Here is a 23,455-nt window from a genome sequence, read left to right as displayed (position 1 = left end):
CTTCAATATGTAAGACATATTTAAACTTTATAGAAACACAAAATCACTGGATATATATATATATTCACAGAAAAAACCATAGGTTATAGACCATATATAGTTAGGAATTAGCATTTACAAAACCTTGAAAATTCACTGAAAAAACCATAGGTTATAGACCATATATAGTTAGGAATTAGCATTTAAAAAACCTTATTTTACTCACACAAAACCATTGAAATTCCATATATAGTTAGTTGCACTAACTATATATCGTGCACCCGCAATCCACTGCTGATCATGTCACATATTACATCATTCATGACATGGTCAGTGACATCACTGATGACATCACTGATGACATCTCAAATGACATCACTGATGACATCACTGATGACAACATCCAGTGACTGTATGTTTCTGTAAAGTTAAAATATGTCTTACATATTGAAGAATGAGTGGATGTATAAGTGTCTGGATGAAGGATTTAGTAGGTGCGTGACTGACTGTATGAGTGAGTGATTAAATGTGTCTCACTGAATGCATGGGTTAGTGACTAAACTGTCTTAATTTGTGCATCATTATGTCTGTTGTTCTGTAAACTGCTGCATGTGTTGATCATTAGCTATACGAGAGGCTATATGTGTTATTAATTGGTTGCCCAAGTATTTCTATGGGAGATTGAGTTTGTGTGGGGGTGGCTGGAAGGTGTGTGACTCTATGCATAGATGAGTGAGCAGTTTATTCACTAGGTGTATGAGTTCAAGAGTGCATGTGGAAACAGCTACATGGGCAGTTGACTGTGTGCATGAGTGTATTGATGAGTGAATGGATATCTCAATGCTACATGTCATAGTAAGTACATATGTAAAACACAGTACATGTGAGAGTTGGCATATATAAATAACTGTGCATGAGAGCCACTGAATGAGTGAGTGGTTGTATCGATCATTGTGAACTTGTATCAGGGATTGTATAAGAGAGTAAATATGTGTTAGTATATGTTTCAATAAGTAAGGTGTGTTTAACTGTATAGTTGAAGAAATGGAGGTGAGATTGTTTCTTTGCATGACTGACTGGGTGTGTGAGTAACTCCATGGATGAGTGGCAGTGTGTGAGTGTCTGTATACACTGAGTGTATCTAAGGTTATATTAGAGTCTGAAGAGGTTTATCGTATTAGCACAAGAATGATGTCAAATGAGATGTCATCAATGATGTCATCAGTGATGTCATTTGAGATGTCATCAGTGATGTCATCAGTGATGTCACTGACCATGTCATGAATGATGTAATATGTGACATGATCAGCAGTGGATTGCGGGTGCGCGATATATAGTTAGTGCAACTAACTATATATGGAATTTCAATGGTTTTGTGTGAGTAAAATAAGGTTTTTTAAATGCTAATTCCTAACTATATATGGTCTATAACCTATGGTTTTTTCAGTGAATTTTCAAGGTTTTGTAAATGCTAATTCCTAACTATATATTGTCTATAACCTATGGTTTTTTCAGTGAATTTCAATGGTTTTTTAATAGCAAATATCATAAGCTGTCGAATGTCAAGTACGTGGTAAGTGAAAACATTTTCGTGTTTATGCACACTGATCTGCTTTGAATGGTGCCCCCCCCCCTCATTTCTATTAGGAGTACTCTCTCTTTGCAGATAGTGAAAGGTAGTTAACGCAGGCCTTTGCCCCCGTTGTAATCCGTCGTGCCTGCTTCTCTCTCCATTTCATTGATTGTTATCCAAGTATTTACTGTTTTAGAATTAGTTCTCTTTGGTTCATTCTCTATTTACAAACAAACACAGAGTCGCAATACTCTGTTTAGTCTTTGCAGATAACGAAAAATCGTGTAAAAAAAAAGAAAAGGAATCGAGCAAAATCAGTATCCCACTAATGGGATCTCTTTTTGACCTCGCTAAAATAGAAACATTAGGAACAACCCCTCATGACAAATACAAAACTAGTGAGATGAACTGAACTCCACACAATGATGGCTGCAAAACAGCTCGGCTCCGCCACCCACCCCGCCCAAAATAACGATAAAGAACGGCTGCCATGATTGGTTGCGGAATGACCACGACGGAGCTACGAAATGGTGCTGCTCTCATGCTAACCCCAGCTTCAGTCTGAAAAATCCAGAAACACTGTAGACTACCAATTCGATCAGTTCCGGTAGCGCCCCAATGTAACCCGGTAGAGAAGAACTAGCCCTCCCCTCTTTGACTGATGGTTCTTGTTGCCTGTCCCTTCTGTTGTCATTTAACAGAACTATTTAGCCTGCTGAAAGGGGTTGTGTTCCGACCGCTGGTTGGTGGAGACATTTTGACTATATTCTGTACCTGCGTTGTCGCGTAATGCGTCATATGACGCGCCGCGTTAGCGCATCCGGAAGTCATCCGGGGCGCGCAGCGCGTAACGTAAGCATAACAAGTCATGTGACTTGTTAATAAAACTTTTCATTGGTTCATTTTACTTTTCTTATTGTAATGATGAAAGGCTTGGTCATATGACCTAAAAATTACGCTTTTCATTACTTCCGAACATTATTTTTTCTTAAATATATGTTATAATGTTCCAGGCTAATGTACTTTCCCGGAAATTTTACAACTGTCCTGCAAGTAAAATATATTCTTTTTTCGAGAAAAAGAGCGTTTCTTCGTCCCATGACGGAGCCGTTGAGCAAAAGAGGGTCGACCTGCTGTCTTAGTCGCCGATACGCCTGAATATGAGATTCTTATCGATCACTTTATGTTGCAGGAATAGAAAACACAACAGCCCTTGACCATTTATCTTTACTGCGTTCCTTCGTATTATACCTTTTACCCTTCATGTAATTGGTCTGCTTTATTTCACTTGCCTTTTAATGATTCTAAAACAGTCACTATTATTAAAAACTTTACCAATGTATATACTACTACCATGTTTTCTTTCAAAAACCTTTATTGTGAAAATTTCATTATACAAATACGAGCCTATAACCACGTGGGCCTGCCACAGAGCAAACTGTAATCGTATATGATGAATAGACATTTACACTGTAGAGGAACGTAACGGGCGGGCCATTAGGTTGCAAGAACTAAGGTGTCTAACAGTTACGAAATCGGTGGACGTACATTTTATAATTAAAATACGACAGGGCCAGTTACAATAAAATTATCTAGATATACATTTGCGGGCAAGTACCATGGGTGACGTTAATTCGAACTTTCAACAGTACAGTAATCAATAACACATCAGAACTTAATATCAATAGGGATGTCGAAATAGTCAATCAATTCTCGTCCCCGCCTGCCATGTGCTTCAAAACTGCATACGTATCTCGTGATTTCAAGGTTCTGCAACCAGTACACAACAAGGAGTTACGAGTCCCATTTATTCCGGCGCCATTTTGTGCGAGGACGGGCAGGTCCAGGATATAGTCAAAATGTCTCTACCAACCATCGACTATGATGATGTTCATATGCTGTATTTATTAGAGTAACACTCATCTGTCCACATGAAATTAATTTGCCACAATCTAAACATGTCATTTTAATCTTTCCAAAGTTCTTCTAAATATTTGGGACCGTTTCCCTTGCCTCTGAAGCTCTCAGTGCCACTTCTTTGATGAATGTACTAGCAGGTCTGGGGTTCTCCTCCAAATCTCTCTTTTATGCAGCACTATAATTAATTGGTGCCACCTCTCCATATGACGATGCATGGTATAGTTACCACAACTATATTTTTTTTCGGTTCCTCTGGAGAGTTCATCGTGGCAGATGAAGCGTGTAACGTACCGGGCATTTACCTTTTTTTGCATGTACAGGAAAGGAAAAAAAAATCGAGCGTCCGAGTTCTAAGGTGTCCCAGGGCCATTTTAGTGGACCAGGCCCAAATCCAAAGAACAGGCCGCCATTTTGAGAGTCCTCTTGCAGCCGCCTGTCGCTGTAGCATCAAGAGCAGCCGAAACTCAGCTGAATGGCAACTGAAACGGTAAAGGGGCGCCCCACTACAGCAGACGAGCCTCCACCTAGGAAGGCCCATTCACGCCGGCTCCCCCCCCCTTCGGGCACCCCACGCCGTTATTCGGAGCAGTATTGTAGGATGGCCACACCAGTGCGGCAACTTGCTAGACATCACCTCGGTGGTAACCGAATCTCAACGCCTTGTGGTGTCTTCTATTCAAAAAACATTGTTATGCTGCCTTCGACCTATTCGCCGCAAGTGCGCACACAACTCAACTGCATAGCTTGCTAGACACCACCTCGGTGCCATCCGGATCTTGGAATGTCAGCACCTTTTGGTGTCTTCTCTTCAGAAAATATTGTTGCGCTGCCTTTGGCCCCATTCGCACAGCTACTGACGCCATCTCACAGGCTAATGGGGCGCCCCACGCCGACTTTCAGCATTGTAGAATGACCACACCAGTACAGCAACTTGCTAGACATCACCTCGGTGCCATCCGGATCTCGGCGCCCCACTGCAGATGAAGTGCCTCTCAACTATGAAACCACCACGGTGACATCCGGATCTTGGCGCGTTGTGCTGCCTTCGGCCTATTCGCACATCGGTCCGCTACTGACGCCATCTCACAGGCTAATGGGGCGACCCACGCCGAGTTTCAGCATTGTAGGATGACCACACCAGTACAGCAACTTGCTAGACATCACCTCGGTGCCATCCGAATCTTGGCATCTCAACGCCTAGTGGTATCTTCCATACAAAAAATATTGTTACGCTGCCTTTGGCCCCATTCGCACATCAGTCCGCAACTTAGACATCACCTCGGTGCCATCCGGATCTTGGCATCTCAGCGCCTTGTGGTGTCAGTCAGAAAATATTGTTGCGCTGCCTTTGGCGCCATTCGCACATCGGTCCGCTACTGACGCCATCTCACAGGCCAACGGGGCGCCCCACGCCGACTTTCAACATTGTAGGATGGCCACAGAAGTGCGACAACTTACTAGACACCACCTCGGTGCCATCCGGATCTTGGCGCGTTGTGCTGCCTTCGGCCTATTCGCACATCGGTCCGCTACTGACGCCATCTCACAGGCCAACGGGGCGCCCCACGCCGACTTTCAGCATTGTTGGATGGCCACACCAGCGCGGCAACTTACTAGACACCACCTCGGTGCCATCCGGATCTTGGCGCGTTGTGCTGCCTTCGGCCTATTCGCACATCGGTCCGCTACTGACGCAAACTCACAGGCCAACGGGGCGCCCCACGCCGACTTTCAGCATTGTAGGATGGCCACACCAGTGCTGCAACTTGCTGGACACCACCTCGGTGCCATCCGGATCTTGGCGCGTTGTATTGCCTTCGGCCTATTCGCACATCGGTCCGCTACTGACGCCGCCTCACGTGCCAACGTATTTTCTCCGCATTTTATACCCTATGCCGCATAACAGGTCATGTGACTTGTTTATAAAACTTTTCATTGGTTCATTTTACTTTTGGTTTCCTAATGATGGAAGGCTTGATCATATGACCTAAACACAACACTTTTCATTGGATGAAAACTTTTTTTTTTTCTCAAACGATGAAAGCCCCACCTTGTTTCTGGATGTTTCAGACTAAACTGGCGTCAGCATGAGAGCACCACCATCTCGTAGCTCCGTCGTGGTCATTCCGCGAGCAATCATGGCAGCCGCTCCCCACCAGAAGCCTGCAGGAGTCGGGGCCCCCAAAACTTTTGATGAATTCTCAAGGCGGAGGGGACGCTTTCGAGAATGGGGTCCAAGACCTAGCAGACAAGCGTCCGATTTCCAAGGTGTCCCAGGGCCATTTCAGTGGACCAGGCCCAAAAAGGAAAGAGCCTGCCGCCATTTTGAGAGTCCTGTGACAGCCGCCTATCGCTGCACCGCAAGAGTGGGCGCAACTCAGCTGAATTGCGGCTTTTGACACAGTGGACCAAAAACGGACGGAATGGCAACTGAAACGGTAAAGGGGCGCCCCACTACAACAGATGACACTCCACCTGGAGAGGCCCGTTCACGCCGCCTCCCCCGGGGCGCCCCACGCCGTTATTCGGAGCAGCACTGTAGGATACCAAAACCAGTGCGGCAACTTACTGGACATCACCTTGGTGCCATCGTTCTGCTGCCTTGGAACTATTCGCACAACAGTTTGCTACTGATGACCCACCCCCCGCGACGCCCCACGCCGTTATTTGCTGGGTGGCAACTTACTAGACATCACTTTCGTGTCATCTAGATTTCGGCGCGTTCTGCTGCCTTGGAACTATTCGCACAACAGATTGCTACTGATGACCCACCCCCCGCGACGCCCCACGCCGGAAATCTGGACGTTGTGCTGCGTTGGGACTATTCGCACAGCCGACCGCTACTTCGTTGTTTTTCCCTAAAAATGTTTATATGTTATTACTATTTTTGTTTTCTTGTATATATTTATAAATTATTAAAGTTTTATAATCTTACTACTTTGTCGGAGTGCTATATATTTTTAATGTGACACATAATTGTAAAAACTTTGATGTACAAAGAGTCATCCCTGGAATCTTCCGCTTCACGCTCGGTCCCCTCCCCAATCACAATACAGGATGGTTTTCAGATAATAGCAACGCTTCTGCTGTGACGGATCTCATCGAGTGTGGGCCTTGATCTACTATAACTCCTTTGAAGAGGGGTGATTCTTTACAGCTGTGGCCATAAACTACATCTGCAGGGCTAGCTGATAGCCTAGGACCGGCCTGGACAATCGGACACAGAGGAAAAGGAGTGTCAGAGGGTGCGGTAGTGAATAGGGCGAAAGGGAGGTGTCGGGCGGGCACAGGGTGTGATTCTCAGGGAAGAGCAGCGCAGATGGGGGGAGGTTTATTACCCATGCATAAGACAGAGAGCGGGGTGACCACTGCCTGGGTGAGATGCTTGCGAGTGTGGGGAGCCATGCTAAGGATCGACAGCGTGCACAGAGTGGGTCTGGTCAAGGCATCTAAAATGGCTGCCGTGCACGACAAAAGTGTGGCATTTGAAAAAAGACAAGATGGCGCAGACAATGTTTTTCAACACTTCCTGATTTCCTTCGAATCGAACGTTAACAGACGTTGGGGCATATTACCAAAGTTAAGCGATATTTATCCCTAACGATGCATTGCAAAGATTTTTTTACCGTCAGAAATTATCGCAGATAAACCTTGCTATTATCAAGGTTTATCGCAAATACGATAAAAAACGACCGCAATGCATTATTATCGCTGAAAACTCAGCGATATTCATGCATTACCGAGCTAATGCTCTTAGCCATGTTATCCACCTCCCATTGGATAACATGGCTAAGAACTGCTCAGGGCAGCTGTTACTTTTTGGAGATATTCGCGCTTATCTCGAATATTTCCAAAAGTTGATAATAGGAGATAGCGATGTTAGCGACTGTTTCCAGTCGCTAACATCTTGGCATGCCCACTTTGCATGTCATTAGTGATAAATATCACTCACATGCAAAGTGGGGCCCAAGATGGTCGCTATCTCCTACTAGCCGTCGCTAACTGGTGTTAGCAACAGCTAGGTAATACAGATATAATTTTATCTCCGCGAAGCGGAGCGCTGTTACAGATATATATCTTGTTTTTGAACGTTAATTTCTCAAAATGCACTGAAGCACATATATTGAGACCTAGCAAAGGCACATCGGGCTACCAGTCCCTAATATTTTACCAAGTTTCGTGCAAATCCATTCAGCCGTTCGATTATTATTATTATTTTTTTTTTTTGCCCCGCGGGGCCCTTTTAAAACCTCCACATCAAACCTAGGGGGTCAGCGAGGATCTACTATGCCCCCTTATGGTCATTTGCCCCTTCGCTTTGGCCTCCTCTTGTCTCTCGATCCTACCGAGAGACAAGATGGCGGCCGCTGCGTACTGTTTGGAATGTTTACAGACACCGGAGAGCCAATCAGCTTCGCTTCGCAAAGCTCCGTAACGCGAAAAGTACGCGAAGCGGTGCGCTGTTACAGATATATATCTTTTTTTGAACGTTAGTTTCTCAAAATCCACTGAAGCACATATATTGAGACCTAGCAAAGGCACATCGGGCTACCAGTCCCTACAATTTTGCCAAGTTTCGTGCAAATCCATTCAGCCGTTGGATTATTATTATTATTATTTTTTTTGCCCCGCGGGGCCCTTTTAAAACCTCCACATCAAACCTAGGGGGTCAGCGAGGATCTACTATTCCCCCTTATGGTCATTTGCCCCTTCGCTTTGGCCTCCTCTTGTCTCTCGATCCTACCGAGAGACAAGATGGCGGCCGCTACGGACTGTTTGGAATGTTGACAGACACCGGAGAACCAATCAGCTTCGCTTCACAAAGCTCCGTTGCGTGAAAAGTACGCGTCCTGGAGCGCTGCCCGGTCCGCTGTTACAGATATATATCTTTTTTTAAACGTTAATTTCTCAAAATCCACTGTAGCACATATATTGAGACCTACAAAAGGCACATTGGGCTACCAGTCCCTACAATTTTGCCAAGTTTCGTGCAAATCCATTCAGCCGTTCGGGCTAAAAGTGAGGCCAACCGCCCTATGGAAAACTCAATGTTAAAAACACGTTTTGGGACCCCCCTTTTTTCTCGACCCCCCCTGGACGAACCCCCCCCCAATTTTCAGGGGCTGCTCAGAAACAAAATGTGCCATTTTCCTGAAAATTTCTGCCAATTCCGTCCACAAACGCTAAAGTTATTAGACATAGAATTTTCAAAAATCCCATAGAGAAAAAGTCCTAACTATATATACCTACTGGCGACCGCCAGTAGGTAATATATATATATATATATATATATATATATATATATATATATATATATATATATATATACACATATATATATATATTCACTGAAAAAACCATAGGTTATAGACCATATATAGTTAGGAATTAGCATTTAAAAAACCTTATTTTACTCACACAAAACCATTGAAATTCCATATATAGTTAGTTGCACTAACTATATATCGGGCACCCGCAATCCACTGCTGATGATGTCACATATTACATCATTCATGACATGGTCAGTGACATCACTGATGACATCACTGATGACAACATCCAGTGATTATGTGTTTCTGTAAAGTTTAAATATGTTTTACATATTGAAGAATGAGTGGATGTATAAGTGTCTGAATGAAGGTTTTAGTAGGTGCGTGATTGACTGTATGAGTGAGTGATTAAATGCGTCTTACTGAATGCACGGGTTAGTGACTAAACTGTCTGAAAGTGTGCATCAGTATGTCTGTTGTTGTGCAAGCTGCTGCATGTGTTGATCAGTAGCTATATAAGTAGCTATATGGGTTATTGATTGGTTGCACAAGTATTTGTATGGGAGACTGAGTGTGTGTATGGCTGGCTGGGAGGTGTGTGACTCTGTGCAGATCAATGTGTACTTGTATCAGTGATTCTATAAGAGAGTAACTATGTGTTAGTATATGTTTCAAAAATGTAAGGTGTTCTGTGTTTAACTGTATAGATAAGAAAATGGAAGTGTGATTGATTCTTTTCAGGACTGACTAGGTGTGTGAGTAACTCCATGGATGAGTGGCAGAGTGTGAGTGTCTGTATAGGTGTATGAGTGCATATGATAGTGTTGTAAAGATGAGTGATTGTATGTATGAATGATTGTATGAGTGAATGTGTGTGTAGACATAGGAATCAGTGAGTGCGTATGTAGTAACTAGTATTGGTGTGTCAATGGTTTCAAAAATGATACTCTCTATTTAACACTGGGTGTAACGGAGGTTATATTAGAGTGTGAGGAGATGCATTGTATTATCACATGAATGATATCATCAGTGATGTGATCATTGATGTCAAGTGAGATGTCATCAGTGATGTCATTTGATATGTCATCAGTGATGTCATCAGTGATGTCACTGACCATGTCATGAATGATGTAATATGTGACATCATCAGCAGTGGATTGCGGGTGCGCGATATATAGTTAGTGCAACTAACTATATATGGAATTTCAATGGTTTTGTGTGAGTAAAATAAGGTTTTTTAAATGCTAATTCCTAACTATATATGGTCTATAACCTATGGTTTTTTCAGTGAATTTTCAAGGTTTTGTAAATGCTAATTCCTAACTATATATGGTCTATAACCTATGTTTTTTTCAGTGAATTTTCAAGGTTTTGTAAATGCTAATTCCTAACTATATATGGTCTATAACCTATGGTTTTTTCAGTGAATTTCATTGGTTTTTTTAACAGCTAATATCTGTAGCTGTAAAATGTATTCTTCTTTAAATCCAAAAATATATTTTATATGTTTATTAATAAATTTTTTTTTTAATATTTTTTTTTCTTCGTTCCCGCTTCGCGAATCGGGAAGCTTCCCGTTAGCTGACCTTGATGCCGCGAAATAGACCGCGAGCCGGTAAACGTTCCTTTACCGCAACTGCCGCATTAGAAAACAACATCGTGATGACTCCCGTCCGCATGACGTTTCGCGTTGTCGCGTGATACGTCATATGACGTGCTACGTTAGCGAACTGGTATGCTTACCGAGGCGCAAAGCGCAGGTTTCTGGAAGCAAACCGGGAGGCGGTGCAAAGCGCGTAACGTAAACACAGCAGGTCATGTGACTTGGTAATAACACTTTTCATTGGTTCATTTCACTTTTGGTTTCCTAATGATGTAAGACTAGGTCATATAATCTAAAATGAACACTTTTCATTGGTTGAGAACTATTGTTTTTCCCAAATGATGAAAATCCCTCCTTCTTTCCTCACTCTGACTTTCATCATTGTGAGAGAAAGACCCTTTGTTACCAGTGAGCAATGGCTTCTTTAGTAGCTTCAGCTGGTGCTTCCCCACCACCTCCACCACATCCAAGGAAGAGAGGACCACCTGCTGAAGTTATAATTCAGCAAGAAGAGGAAGAAGAGGAAGAGGAGGAAGAGCACGAAGAGAGGCAGTTTTTGCCTGAGGAGCCCAGGACGTCTCACCGGAAAGAAAACTTCATTTGGCAATTTTTTTAAATTCCCAAAGGTCAGAAAAAAGTAAATGCAAGATACGTAACTTGCCTTATATGTCAAGATAGACTGTCCAGAGGGACCGACAAAAAATACAGTTTCGGAAACTACACAATGCATCGCCATATGACTAGGTGGCATCCTAACAACTACAGTGCTGCACAGTTTCGTAACGACCTAGATAATCTCCCTATTATGGCCAGAAGATCTGTTGTACCGGAAGTAACGGGACCAGAGGGCAGGGAGATGGTGCCAAATATACAAATGAGATTTGGTGAAGTAAAACAAGTCTGCGTACATTGCGGTGGATTCATTTGCTACAGAGAAAGTAGCATCACTCTGATCAACAGAGCTATTGACTATCATATGCAAGTTTGTACGAAACGCCCCAAATAATAAATTCTTTTTTTTTTTTGTTGCCCTTTACAATGAATCGTTTTCGTTGCCCCCTCCGAAAAAAAAACAAAAAAAATATAAAACTGTTCAGAAAAATTCAAAAAAAGTAAAAAAATGTTCAGAAAAATAATAAAAAAAATATAAAACAACAAAAACAATAAAAAAAAAGTTCTTTTCAGAACTACCTCCCCGTTATTAAAAAATTGGTACAATATTTGGAACTGTGCCAACCTCTATTTCTCTTAGTTCGCTTCCCAGTTCGCTCGCCGGTACGCGAACCGGAAGCGAACCAAAATTTTTTTTTTTTTAAAAAGAACAGTAAGTATAAGGGAAGGAAACAGACAGTTATGTTAAAAGAAAGACAGCTATAGGGGAGTAAACTAGAGATACTATTACCCGTAATCCACTGCTGATGATGTCACATATTACATCATTCATGACATGCTCAGTGACATCATCAGCAGAGGATTGCGGGTAACAGTATCCCTAGTTTATTCCCTATAGCTGTCTTTCTTTTAACATAACTGTCTGTTTCCTTCCCTTATACTTACTGTTCTTTTAAAAAAAAAAAATTTAGATCAGTCAGAAACAGTGAAAGTAATGAAATATAAAAGACTACGTAGAATATGAGCACTGTATGCAACAACTTTGACACTTACAGAAGCCTCACCTTCTCCATGCCTCCTACACAGTTCTACATGTACATCATAAATGCAAACAGAACAGAATTAATTATACATGTTAAATGGTTTATTTTTGCTGTTCTCAGAATGTATCAAATTTCACTAAAACAGTGACTTGAAGGTATTCATCATATAACAGCGGGGAAAAAAAACACAATCAAAATGATTGTGTTTAAAAAACCCATACAACATAGCAAATCAGAATTCAGAACTCCTTAAAGTTAACTTACTTTCCATGACGGCCAAGGATGTCCTATAAACAGCTTACACTCTGTTGTGCTGTTATTACTTTCAACCCGCCACTTTTTGAAAGAAAACCTCCATCGTTTTCAAAAACATGTTACATACAATAAATGACTTCTCGCTCTCTACCACACGTTTCCACAAGGCCAAATCGTGTCTGAGCCATTTATAACTTTTAGAATTCTTTTAAGCCAATCCCGTCATGTTCTATTTCCGCAACTTTCACAATTAAAATGTTGAAGATCATTTTCACAATCCTGGACTAGTAATATCTTCCCCTTCTTGCTCAATCATGTTCTACATTTCCTATCACACTGATACTGCTTACTATGAAGCAGACTTACACTACCTGTATGACTAGTACAATTATTTAATTCTCTACATCACTTTTAATCACAAAGCAATGTAAAACAGTAGACAGCATTGCAGACTTACATTCCCTCTAAACTATGTTTTGATTGGCTGCTTCAATTAGCTTATAAAAAGAAACAGTTTTTCTGAACTCATTCAAAGTGCACGTATTTCTCCATGACGTCCAGTGTTATGGTAAGAAGTTATGTCTCTGTACTACACTTATCCTCAAGGCCAAATCGTGTAGGAGCCATTAGAACTACTTGAAATTTCTCAGAGCACATCCCGAGATTCTTTCCCTAAAATTTTGGTTTTAAAAACACCAGGTAAGAGTTTTTAAGGTCATACGGCAATTTTTTTTTGAAAATTAAAACAGAATCATTGCAGAATGACCAGCCATTTCTACACTTTAAATAAGCTGTGTAATGTCCTGATGTTATTGAAGGACCATCATGATATATAATTGCTACAGTTACAAAAGTCCTTCCTGATATTGACAACTGTGAAGCCACAACATTTTTAATTAAAGTTGTCAATTTTGTTCCATCAGGCCTACATCGTTGGAACATTAAAATGACATACTGGCCATATGTTCGTATAAATAATGTGGACATCATTTCAGATTTACATTGGCTACACTCCATGTTGTGATCAGCTGCTTTTACTAGCTTATTAAAAGAGACTGATTTACTGTCTGGCAAAGTTAAATATATAAATCTTTCTGAGTCTACACTAGTAGTACTTGATACCCTACAGTTCTCGCAGTCATGCTGCCATTGATAAGAAAGCCCAAACAGGTGATCTACATCTACACCTTCATCATGCAATACATCAAGCATATATATTAAAAACTCCTGACAATCTTGCTGACTATTTTGAGAGAATTGTGTTTGGCCTGAACATCTGTCTAACAGATTTCGAATTTCAGACACACTTTCTATGTTTGTTCTATCAGTGCTACATTTCTCTAACACAGAATTTAACAAACTGCAAAATCTTTGATCAGAATTGACCACAATCTCTTCTTTTACATTTTCTAGAGAAAACAAAACATTAACCACTACATTAGCATAGCAGTTGACACCAGAACTGTTTTCAAATTGAAAACCAACAACATCTTCAACAGAATCCTTTTTGTTTCTGCTTATAATTTCAGGTTCATCGACTTTTCGTGTTTTTGCTACAACCTCCCCAGTATTGGTCACATTTCTTCGTTTCCGGCCTACCACACGTTTCTCAAACAAAGGATACTGAGGCAAATGTGGCGCATACTCTCTTCTTAACCTATTGTATTCCTTAACACAATCTAGATCCGCACAAATGTTTGTGACATCACACTCAATCAAGTACAATCCCGATAAAGTTCTAACTCGTGACAATGCCACATATGCCATACCCTCCTTGAACACAGAAGTGCCAATATTCACCAATGCACAGTCTACACTTAAACCTTGCGATTTATGGATTGTCACCGCATATGCCAAGCAAACAGGAAACTGCTTACGACGAACATATAAGTCTTTTACAAGCAAAAATCTAGCAGAACAACGACCAATTAGCTGTACTTCCTCAATGCCATCATATTTAATTTTTAAAAATTCAATTCCATCTCTATTTCTGTATTTCACAAAATCAACAACAATACCCATTGATCCATTTACCAGACCTCTTTCAACATGTAAATTCCTTCTTAAAATTATACGGCAGTTCAAGCACACATTCAGAGTCTTTTCAAAACCTGCAGTTTTAGATATACTCTTCTCTAATGAATCCAATTTTGTTTTCAGATTCTCAGACAAAATAATTGTTGATCCCATATGCTCTACTCTGTCAATAGCTTCCAGTTTCACAATCTCTTGCTTTTCTAAATGCAACATTTTGTTGTTGAATTTGGCACATTCTGCAAGAGTTGGCATCAAACATATTCCAGATTTTTTCTCAGTAATTTTCTGAAAAATATTCTCAGGCACAACATCTTCGTCTGGATATAAATTTGTCAGTAATCGTGCATGTAAAGCTTCTTTCCCATGCTCGGTCACTTTTCCAATTCTAACATCTTGTAGAATAGTCTTGTAAACTTCATCCTTTGCCTGACGCATATTTTCATGCAGTTCAGCATAATTGAAGTTTAACCATATATTGACGTTGCCAATGCTCCCTAAGCACTTCCTGGTATCTTCATGCGTGAGCATTTTGAACACAGGTTGCCCTTTCACTGGTGTCAGCTGCAGAAGATCTCCGAAAACAATGATGTGTTTGCCACCAAATAACACATCATACTCTGTTTTGAGAACTTCTTGCATTCTCAAATGCACAAAGGCAAGCATGACATTGGAAACCATGCTTACTTCGTCAATGATAAGAAGTTTCATTTTCCTCAAGACTCTTGAAACTTCAAAACAAGCATCTCCAGACAGCTTGTGATATTCTAATTTGTTGTCATGCTCCACTGGCAGCATCAGTAAACGATGTAAAGTAATCCCTTTAATGTTATGTGCTGCCAGTCCAGTTGGAGCGGTGACAACACAAGACACCGATGACTCTGTCCTTTCCTGCAAATAACATGAAATTGCTTTAATAAGGAAACTTTTTCCAGTTCCCGCTTCTCCACTCACGTACAGTCGGACAGGCTTCAACGACGTACATGAGCACTCTTTCTTGTCATGACTTAATCCATGATCAATTTGCATGGTAAGTTCGTCATATATTTTCCTCTGCTCAACGTTGAGTTGTCTTTCCAACTCTTCTAAGTTAACCGCATCCTCCTGAGCATGTGCCATGGCTCTTTCCACTTCATTCATAGCAGTGGCAGCTTCATTTTCGATAAGAGGTCCTCCTAGTGGATCCTGACTCAATGAAGCAGAACTCTGACTGTCCTGAGAACTGTCTCTGGCAATCTCGGCTGCAATCGTTGCTTCCTGCTCAATTTCCACATTCAACATTTCTACATATTTGGGAAAAGCAGGACATTCTATGGTCTCCTTGGCAGCATTGAAAGAGTCTTCGTAACAAAGGAAATCTCCAAGCAGTTCCTCTTCTGCACGCCAAGGCTTAAAAAGTTGCAAAAGTGCTAAATAGAAAAACTCCTTTTTTTCAGGAGATTCGCCACTCAATTTTCGATGGTTTATCAAGTGGCATTTTCTTTGCTTGACCAGACATCCCTCACTTCCTATTACAGCATACACTCCTTTCTCAGTATCTTCTTTGATGTTCCTCTTGAATATGTAATTTTGCAGAACCTCATACAGACAAACATTCTCGAGGTGACTGCTTCGATTTGGATAATATGTATCCAACATGTTGGTCTTCAAAATGTCGGTACTGTTTGGCTCCTTTTCCGCCAAATACTCAATTTCCCGCAGAGGTTTGAGAACTCGATTACGCGTTGCAGCAAGACCAACACTCGCCCAAATGATACTCCTGGACTTGGCATAGAGACTTGCTGAAGACAACCGGTCAGAACATTCGTAAGCTCCGATTTCTCGATGCGACAAGATCTTCAGACTGAAACTGTACAACTTCTTGCTGAGGCTCTTTTCATGGGAAATGTCCTCCCACATATCCTTCAATTCTGTCTTTTTTTTTTTGGTGATGTAAGCTGTCACATACCGAGCCACAGCCATACAGTTATCAGCCACAAACTGTATATCCATGTTAGCATTCCACATGGACAAAATCACCGGGTTGTAGTCGTTGATGTACTTAGACTCTTCGTTCCTCTTCAAATTGTATGTGTTTTTAGGTGATTTCTTCATCACATTATGTCGCAGCGAAGACATCAAACTGTTCACTCTTCCTTTAGAAATCACCGGTCGTGGAAAGCCGAAACGACATTTGGTGTAGAACTTGTCTTTGTTCCGGAATTTACGACGACAGTACTTTCCACATCGATGGCTTTGGAAACGTAGAACTTTTTCTCTTAGGCTTTTTTTCTCCTTTGCGTTTGGAACAGCACACGTAGAATACTGTTCTATGAAACTCATCACTGAGTCTTCTGCATTCGTTCCAAATTTAGGTGCATCCTTGATCCACAGCAACATATGTATATGAGGAGCACCTCTTGCTTGTTACTCCTTCCTCCAGAAGAAATCCAACACCTCTCCAAGAGGTGGATTCTTCTTATTCATGATGAAAGACATCATACCTTCAAATCTATGATTGAAGTACCTACATACATTGACTGGATCCAAAGAGCACAGTTCTCCGGGTGTCTTGAATTCGATGTTTTCTACGTTAGCATTTGCCTCTCGTAGAAATTCAAGTAAGTCTTCCCAGCCATACTCAGCACAGCTCAAAGTGAGGAACCATGTGGGAGTTCCTAAGTTTCTCAGCATACATTTTAAATCACCATGACGACGGTACCAGTACTCATTAGTACCACGCTGACACGCCATGAGATTAATCAGGTGAGAATCCAAAATACTGTCTTGGACATTGACTTTATCCATAAAGTCACTTGCCGAGATGTTTTGCATGTGTATACCACTTTTCAAGATGTGGTTCACTGCATAGGACAGTCCAGACAGATCGCTTTCAAACAGGAGATGAAACAAATAAGGAATGCATTGTCGAAACCTAGGATCTCCTGCATACAATCGCAAAGTCCGGTATTCAGAAGCAGGAATTTGATGAGGTCGCTCATCATATCTTCCTCCCTGACCTGTTGGAAAAAGCTGTGGGAAACACCGAGCTTCCAAACTTTCCTCCCAAACACTAAAGGGACTCCCTTTCGCTTGTTTCATTTGAAACAACTCAATAGCATTCCCCATGACTTCCTTGGAATGCAAAGGATGAACACTATAATGTTCATATATTTCTTCACTAGTACAGGGTTCTACTTTCTCAATTTGACCAGCACACAAATCGCTATCCTCTTCCTCACTTACTTCCTCTTCTGCAACATATACATTTTTATAGTATTTATTATATTTTTTCAAATACAATGTTGCCCTTTTGACTTTCCTAACATCTACTAAATCTTGCCATATTTTCTTATTCTTTGTCGGAACCCCATTAACTAAGATAACAAGAGGTTCCTCTTCCACTTTTTCTACTCCAATTGTGTTAATGTTTTTCTTCAAATCTAGAGGCAAATAAACAACTCTTCCCTTTAATCCTCTCTGTAAATCTGATGGAGGCAATTTCCCTGTCTTTGGCTCCATTCTTACAATAGCCTGAAAGGGATGGATACTTTGAATCAAAATAGATTCATAAGTATTTAAATCCTTCAATTCAGAAGGAATCTCAACCAATTCCAGATTATTATGAACTGCTCTAGCAGGCATCTGGTTTTGATTTAATTTGTTACAACAATAAGTACACACACGTTGATCCAATCCCAAATCAAAACAATTTTCTACCATCAAGTATGTTGTAAAATCCTTCCATTCACTATTATTTTCCCTTTCACTTTTTCCATATAAATCCACTAACTTAGTCTGATTCTTATAATAAGTGCGTCGACAACACACACAAGTGAAATTTGGCCTCTCACTTGATTTCACCTCAAACGTCTCAATTTCCCTCTGGAAATTATCTGTACTGGAAACCTGTACACTATCTTCCACATTACTCTCTTCTTCTTGGTCAATTTCAACATTCTCCTCTTTACTTCCAAAGTAACAAAACTCAATTTCTTCACATATATTCTTCACATCTATTTCAGAACCATGCAAAAGAGCAGCGCATAATTGTTTAAGCATAATTGCTGGACTCTTAGCCTAATACAACATTCTAACTAATTTCCTCACTTTATTATGATGCACTGCTAGCATCCTGAAATGATGAAAAACACTCTGGCATACTCTCCTGGAAAGACAAGCCAGTGAATGACCATGCAAACCTATCACTTCTCTCACTCTGCAAGGATCTAATTCTTGCAACAACTTCATTTTCTGCTTCCAACTTTTCTTATTAAATGACCGTATAAAATCACAAAGCAAATTGATGGAATCCTGTCGTACACTGCAAATACTACTACACTTCCAGGTGTACACAGGACCCTTAGGACGTCTCCCTAAAACCTCATTACCTAACACCTCTTCTATCTCTGTTGTCACAAGTTTTTCTTTTTCAACTGGACAACCATCTTTCACTTCATAAGCTCGACCACTGGTGTCAACTGCATGCACCAAATCATTATCCTGGAAATAACTCTCCTCATTAAAAAATGCCTCATAGCTTGATTTATGCATCCAATCTCCAGAAAAAACTTCACAAAAATTACTACGATTAACTATTCTCTTCCATCTACTATTTCTTTTGAAATCATAAATTGCCTTGTTTAGCTTCCTAATTCTATTGATTGTCAAAATAAATAACTTACGTTTAATTTCAAATGCCTGATCAATAACTTTCTCAACTATTTTTTTTCTCTTATAAAAAACCACTTTCTGTTGACCTTTCTTAATATTTTTTAACAAATTGCCAATTATCCTGTTGCGGAACATTCGTTTACGAATGTCCCTAAACTGTTGTTTCCTTCTACTTTCATGCATAGAGTTATCTCTTACTCTAGCAGTAACATTTTTCATTGGCCTTTCCTTACCGTTTGAATTGCTTCTCCTTTTCTGGACTGAAACATTTTCTGTAGTAATATTTTTTTTACTACAGATATTTCTTATGAATGTTTTTGTACTCTTACCCGGTGCTTTCTTGGTGACTTGACAAATCTTTTTGTTAGAGGACTGCTGCTTTTTTTCATTCACCTGCTGTCTTTGACGTTTTGCAGCCTTTCTCACTCTTTCTTTGGTTGGCATGCTGAAATCTTGAAATGATCTGCAGTTGAATCTGTGGTAAAATATAATAAAAAATGTTATTAACCACTATTACCCAACAGTAAATTAATAACAGTCATCAAAAACTTAACACATTACTTAACATTTTTACATAGAAATTTTTTTTGTACATGGCAAATTTAGAATACAGAAATAGCAGAAAAGAAATGGAATTTATATTCATTTTACCTGTGCTGTTTTATATATGAATCTGATCTAATTTTATGACCATATTTTAATATTTTATTGAAGACACTACACACAACCTGTTTTTGAAGGTGTCTTTATTTTTAAATTAAACGGTTTAAATATTTACTTTTTAATTATTATAAATTTATAAAATAAATGTTTATAGTTCCATAGGCTCAAGCACGTCAGCTTCCCATCCTATGTCATACAATTCTGACAAATCTGCATCCTCATCACGTTCTTCTTCATCCTCAGGATTGAAATCATCCAAGGGATCAACATCCACTGATGTTTCAATTACGAGTTCAATGATGAGGTCAAAATCAACTGATTGCTGATTGTCGCTCATGTTGATGTTGTCTTTATCTTTAAAAAAAGATAACAACAATGAGATGTTGCAGAGTAAGAAACAAATCTCAGAGATTATAATAGTAAAATTGTTTAACAAGAGTAACATTTTGCAGCTATTATTTAACCATGTCCAACGATGCTGAGGAGGCAGCCGCGGGCCGTGGAGGGAGTTACGGTGGAGCAGGGAGGCGGGTAGGGGGAGGGGCAGGGTGGAGGGACCTAAAAACTGGCATATGAATAATTGCAGGTAAGTACACAATTTAATTATTCAAACGAATTTCGTAGCGCGCACAGCATCGCAAAATGAACCTGGCAGGTACAAGGCACTGAGGCTTTGCACCGTGCATGTCTCATCCCAAATCATATGTTGTTTGTGAATGAAACAATTTCCCAGACCAAATGCTTTGGATTGGCTACTTCTAAAAAATTAAACACCCCTACTATCCCGGAGTTAGAGGAATATGATGGTTGGAGTAATTTTACTCGGTTGTCCATTAAAGATTTACAGGCCCTACTCCATAATTCTTCCTTTAACATTTCCAGTATAAATCCAAAAGGTTGGCTGCTTTGGCAACGTGCCTTATCCATGGTTTAATAACGCTGCCTTTTGCTTTATATAAGTTTTCAAATTGTATGAAATATATACCAATAGGTCGTTATGAACCTTTAGGTAGTGGTTTTCTTCATGAGGTCTGGTCGCTTCCATACACATACAGAAGTTTCAAAGATGATCAAGAAGTTTATCTGAATGGAGAGGAATGCACTGAGACGCCAGATCATTCACTAATGTGTAGGCACATACAGTTACACGGTTCATGCAACAAACACCGACCAAATATGGCTTGCGTGTTGCAAGGCACGCCAGTTCCTGCTATCATCCCCACGTTCAAGTTGTTGGAAAATGGTAGTTATTTGATGCTCAATAATGAAGATTGTTCTGGGTTAATTAAAAGTATTCCTTTTATCGTAACAGTAAGTGAACGGGTTATTTGCTGCAGAAATGTTCTATTTCCTCCCACACATGAACATAGGGAGTTTTCAATCTGGCCACAAATACCAACCTTGGGAGCAGATTTCAACGGCATGGCAAGAATAAGAGCTCTTTTGTCTCAGAGAGAGGTGGCCTTGAGTTCGGCCCGTGAAACTTTCGTGCTTCACATAGCGAACACCCGTACAGAGGTGCAGACCCTTTTAAATACTGATTCGCCTTTGCATTTCAGCGACATGGTTCGGACTATCTTTAACGCGTCCTCCACAAAGGGCCTGGCGCACTTTTTTAAAGTTGTTACCAGTGGTCTCGTGACTTCATTTGAGAAAATCTTTGGAGTCATCCCTGCTTTCTTTCATTCTATTTTTTCCACTGTGCTTGGTGGATTCCCATTTTTACTTGCATTAGCAGCGGACGCTCTTGTGCTTTTTTACATTTTTAAATATGGATGTCCCTCCTGTGCAAGCTCCCGCCCTGCAGCTGCTGACGCTGTTCCGCAATCGCATGCTTGAATATTATGGCACAATGCCGTTGGCGATATTAAGCACGGCATATGGATTATCTTTTCGGTTCTCCTACTTCACCTGTGTCCAGCCTGTATTTCACTGCCTGACCTGTGATTTCGATTGGGCCATTGATTTTTGTCTCTGCGGACCGGTTTCTCCTGACGTCGACTTTAATCAGCTGATGAGTCCTATCATTACTCACGAGTTGGTTTGTCCTGGCGAAAGGATTATGGCTGTGGCATTGATGCATGGACTAATTGGTCCCTGGAATTTACTGGCGGCAACACAGTCTTTCTTGGAACAGAGCTTTCTTGAAAACCCACCGAGCTGTCCTCTGATGGTGATAGAGGATCCGGTGCTGGGAGAGCACGTATGTTCTTTTCCGCTTTTAAATTGGATGGCTGAACTCTTTTCGGATGAAGACGGTGACTTCCTATTGGAGGCTGTTGCAGCTTATTTTGCATACACAGTTATGTCATAGACCTTTTTCATGTTTGATATGCTGAGTACTAGCATTTCATTGACAATTCATTGACTTATTTGTCAAGTTTTTATTATTTAGCTTGCCTATTGGCTTAAGCCTCGATAAAGTAGTTGGCTGTTTTATTTTAATTTAGCATTACATTTTCCTAGTTTTTAATGTTTTACCTTGCGGACCGTCCACATATAAAGTTGCAATCTGCTCTCATGAGATGGCACTTCTATTATCTTATTCAGTTCGTTTCCGGATCATGGGGAGGTGTCATCTACATCCTGGATATCTTTACACCGTGTTAAGTTAGCATGGGCTCATTACCGGTTTAAACGCCATTTTTCCTTTTTTGCAACTTCTGCACACGACACTTAGTTGTTGCTTTAGCTTTCAACCTAGTAGTTCATCGTGGTTTACATGAGAATAATACGTTATTGCTCTACTATCTGCTTTGCTTGTTAAACTATATCTGTACAGCGAGTGCTGAAGTTTCAAGAACAACACGATACAGAATTGTTATGAGGTCTGATCTCCACGACTTCATACTCATAACATAAGTGCAGCTTCTGCCAATTCTGGGCATGAGGCGGGTTTTATATTGCTTTGCCGAACACACATACACAACACTTGATGCGGTTCACATGAAGAGAGAGCTGGTGTATGCTGATGTGATTAATTCAAATCTAAGACACTAAAGTATGGGCACGCCCTAAAGCAACACAAAGAGACCTTCTTAGCAAATAATATAATATGTGTATTAGGGAGGGTGAGATATAAGCAGCCGCGGGCCGTGGAGGGAGTTACGGTGGGGCAGGGAGGCGGGGAGGGGGAGGGGCAGGGTGGAGCCCTCTCCACCCTGCCCCTCCCCCTCCCCGCCTCCCTGCCCCACCGTAACTCCCTCCACGGCCCGCGGCTGCTTATAAGTGTTGCTAACTCTTATTCATTTACAGCATGTTAACATACTGTCACCATTCGCTTTTTATGTACTAGTAACTATGCTGGTAATTTTGCTACTGATAATATGTGTACTTGTATTATCTAAGATACTACGCCTGAGAAGACGGCATTAGTAAATAAACATTTCAAATACACATGTGTTCTTCTTAACTCCATGTTCTGGTTTCTAAGAAATATATAACGACCGAGTGTTCATGAGTTCCACGTATCCTGAGGTACTATAAGTTCATATTCTGGATTGTCTAAACATTGAGAGTTTGTTATATCCAATGTGACACTGTACCTAGCTTGCTAAGGGGTTTTTGATTACTAAGGTGAGTTTTGGAACACCCTAATTCGCCGAGGTTCCAATCCTCTGTGCACAGTTCTGTGTGAGAACAGAAACCCTGCGACAGGGGCACCCCTGAGCCTTGCTGGAGCTTCATCACACTTGCGATACAACTCCAGCAATGCGCCACCTTTACGGCACAGATACGTCACGCATCTGTGCTGTTTTTGCCCCATGATGCGCCGCATTGTAAATGCAGCACACCATGGGTGTCGGAACAGCAGCGCAGGATGACTGGCACATCCCTGGTGATGCGCCAG

This window comes from Lissotriton helveticus, chromosome 5_1 (genome assembly GCF_964261635.1).
Source record: "Lissotriton helveticus chromosome 5_1, aLisHel1.1, whole genome shotgun sequence".
Lineage (NCBI taxonomy): Eukaryota > Metazoa > Chordata > Amphibia > Caudata > Salamandridae > Lissotriton > Lissotriton helveticus.
This window is presented reverse-complemented; position numbering follows the sequence as displayed.